Raw genomic sequence first — 3,959 nt, forward strand, 5'->3', positions numbered from 1 at the left:
CACGATGCAGGAGCACCAGGTCTGCCACCGCTGTGGAATTGCACTGCTTGAGCAGGACCTAGAGCATGTACTTGCCCTGCTCCCTCTCTAATGCTTTCATGCACCTCCAGAAACAACAGACACACACAAACACACACACACACACACACACACAGAGAGAGAGAGAGAGAGAAAGAGGGGGAGAGAGAGAGAGAGAGAGAGAGATTTCTCCCTCCCTTTGCCTTTCGGTTCCCCAACAGTGCCTCCCGTTGGCAGAAACTTACTGGAAAGCAGCTGGTGAGAAAGTCTGTGAGATATAGTTTGCAGGCTCCCAGCCATCTTGTGATACAGAGGAGATTCCAGAAGGCTGGGAAGGTTGTTGTGAGCCAAATGACATATAGCCAGCTCAGAGGGTTTGAAGGGAAAGTCAGCAACTGACTTGTGAATATTATCATTTTTCAAAGTAGGCATATCTATCTGGCACATCCTCTGAGTGTGATACACATCTATAAATATATTGCATATACATATTTTTAATAGTCAGGGAGACTTTGAGAATAAAATTAGAACTGCTCATGGCAAAGAGGTTTGATAATTTTCCAACTGTGAAGAAAACTTTAATAATTATGATATTTCATTGATTATTTTGACATTTCCAGAGTTTATATTATACATTGCTGTTTTCGCTGACATTCTACCAAATTTGGAGAGAGTATATAATAGGTTAAGGAGGACTTTCTCATTGTCTCAGATTTTTAGTTAAGGCCAAAAACTGAGCAGAAGAGGGGCTAAATTCCTCAGATTCTAGAGATTGCTGCTAAGGAAGCCAAAATTAGGTTCAGAAACTTACCCCAGGGCCAACCAAGAGAGAGCAGGTCTGGGCCCACTGCCATCAATCTGCGGGGCCATTTTTTTTTCTTTTAAAAACTTGTTTATTAAAGTGAATATGATCTTTCAGGTGAATCTGGCTATTTTTTATTGCTAAAATTGAAGATGAAGAAAATCCTGTTTGGCCAATATGTAATCACAGAAAATAAAAGGGAATATCTTTCAGGTTCTTGGGCTCCTTCTGTCAGAGAAATTAGAAGTCAACTCTGGTCCTCAACTAGTTGCTCATGTTTTGAAAAGGCAAAGGGAGGACATATTCGTGACAGACTAGATTGTTCCTATTTACTTGTTCTTATGCCTTCTGTACAGAGTTATTCAAAATAAAGAAACAGGAGCTGTTGAATTGATGTCAACATGATACTTGGATGGCATTTGGCCAGGGCACTCATGAGTATCCAAGCCCTGTCCTGCCTTGGCTATCCTTCTCTGAGAAATACCCAAGATAAGGATCCATGCAGGATATACTGACCAACAGAGGATCCATGCAGGGTACACTGACCAACAGAGGACAGTGACATCATATTAAACAGACTTGACTCTCAAACTCCAAAGCAGAATAAAAGAGAACTAATCAAGACTTCATGAAACATTCTAAACTATATTGAACTATATATTGAAGTATCTATTGAACTATGCAGTATATATCGAACTATACAGTATATACAGGCTTGAATATACTGGAAGCAAAGAAGACCAAAAAGACCTTCAGACCATTTTTACCTCAATATTCAATCCACAGTTAGGTCTTATCATTCCCATGTGGTGACTACTCCACTCACAGGTCCCAGTGTGTGAGACATAAGGACAAGGACAGATGGAGATGGAGAGAGCCCGCCCTGGACTCTCTTGGGCTGCATTAGTAAGCCAACTGATTCGGCTTCTTTGTGGATGAGAAATAGACCAGCTGAAGAGGAAAAAAGAAAGAGAAGGGAGAGAAGAGAAAGAAAAATGGAGAAAAGAGAAAGAGACAGGAGCAGGCTTTCTCCCAAGGAGAATAGATCCCAAGCTTAGCCTTACTTCACTACACTCCTGGAAGTCAGAGTCCAGAAAGAAAAACAAAGATAGAGGAGAGATTTAGGCTTTTGTTTCTCTTATTGCTATTAAAATATCTTAGAAGGGAGAGACATCACACAAATATGTGGCCTTGACCTCTTTGAACACTCCATTGTGATACAGTTAAGAGGCTATAGTATAACATCCAGGTCAGCAGTGGGATAAGGGTGGCTTGGAGTAGACAGCAGAAGTGAATGAAATCTGGAACTCCTCTCTGGAAGGCCAGAAAGAAACATTGTGCTGATGTCAGCCTTTGAGAAAGTCTGACGTTTTATGACTTCACGTTTTAGTGTACGGCAAGACTTAATTGTAACTTCTGTGTAAAACGTTTACTGATGATCCTATAATCGATTGATCTTTTCATTTGCTGAGGCACTGTGGCACTTTTTTTTTGTCAGTCTTGTAGCTTTTTTTTTTTTAATAACTTTTGCTTTGTCACCCAGGCTGGAGTGCAGTGACACGAGCTTGGCTCCTCTGCCTCCCAGGTTCAAGCAATTCTCCTGCCTCAGCTTCCCAAGTACCTGGAATACAGGTACATGTCACTACACCTGCTAATTTTATTTTATTTTTTTGTATTTTTGGTAAAGATGGGCTTTTGCCATGCTGGCCAGGCTGAGCTTGAACTCCTGACTTCAAGTGATCCCCCTGCCTTAGCCTCCCAAAGTGCTGGGATTACAGGCATGAGCCACGGCACCTGGCCAGCCTTGTAGTGTCTTTTCATGTTTGGCTCTAGGTTTGTAACTGCACGGTGTTCTTTTCTGAGGCAGGTAACTTGTCATTTATCTCTTTCTGTTTCTAGGATCCAACATAGTATTTGGCATTGAGTAGACAATAAAGTTTGATGATAAAATTGCCTAGTTTACAGATGGTTCTATTGAGGTAGGACTTTTTTCCTTAATGAAAACTGTCTTCAAAACTTTGTTTTGAAAATGTTTCTCAATATTTACCTCTCTTAAAAATTGATTTAGTATTTTCATTCAGTGCTATTATTGAGAAGAAGGACTTACTGCTGCCATTTTGTTGCTTATTTTCTGGTTGTTCTGTAACTCCTCTCTTCCTTTCTCACTGTCTTCTTTTGTGGTTAAGTGATTTTTCTCTCATAGTATGTTTTAATTAGTTGCTTTTATTTTAAATGAATCTATTATAGCCTTTTGCCTTGTGGTTGTCATAAGGCTTACTAAAAATCTTATAGATATAACAAGTTATTTTATTTTTATTTATTTATTTATTTTAGCCACACGAATTCAGCATTTTATTTAATTATCAAGGACCACCTTAAAAATTACTTTAAAAAATTCAGGCCTATATTGAAAATAGGTATCCTGATAACTTCCAGAACATTATTCGGAACATCCGTTTCCCCAACTAAGATAAATCCATTGCCGGATGCTGAATAGATTTCGCCCATTACCACTTTGGATTTCTTGATAGTCTTATGTTTCCATCATCCACCGTAATGTGTTCAGTTCAGCTTCCTAGAAACATTTGAACAACGGCTTAGAAAAGTTTGCCCAATAATTCGGCACCTTCCAGGTTTTTAACAGTGAATAATGTTACTTGTGCAAGTCAGAATCTGATACCAATTAAATGGTGACAGCTTTGCCAATAAACAAGAATATGCTCTTCCATGGCTAGGAAGGGAGACTGCCACAACTGACAGGTTCCAAAGATACATGGAGAACAAGTTATTTTAAAGACACAGCAACTTATCTTACACCACAAGGAAAATAATAGAAACAAGCTTGATTTCAGAGCCTGTTATTGGTCTATTCAGAGATTCAACTTCTTCCTGGTTTAGTCCTGGGAGGGTGTATGTGTCCAGGAATTTATCCATTTCTTCTAGATTTTCTAGTTTATTTGCATAGAGGTATTTATAGTATTCTCTGATGGTAGTTTGTATTTCTGTGGGATTGGTGATGATATCCCTTTTCTCATTTTTTATTGTGTCTATTTGATTCTTCTCTCTTTTTGTCTTTATTAGTCCTGCTAGCAGTCTATCAATTTTGTTCATCTTTTTTTTTTTTTTTTTAATTAATTTA

General features: G+C 38.7%; 1 non-coding gene across 1 annotated transcript; it reads right to left on the reverse strand.

The window, feature by feature from the left end:
- Positions 1-3,468: 3,468 nt before the first annotated feature.
- On the reverse strand, positions 3,469-3,599 carry LOC116272209. Its single transcript, XR_004180940.1, has one exon. It is a non-coding gene; the product is annotated as a small nucleolar RNA SNORA24 (small nucleolar RNA).
- Positions 3,600-3,959: the final 360 nt, after the last annotated feature.

Source organism: Papio anubis, chromosome 1 (genome assembly GCF_008728515.1).
Source record: "Papio anubis isolate 15944 chromosome 1, Panubis1.0, whole genome shotgun sequence".
NCBI classification, from domain to species: domain Eukaryota; kingdom Metazoa; phylum Chordata; class Mammalia; order Primates; family Cercopithecidae; genus Papio; species Papio anubis.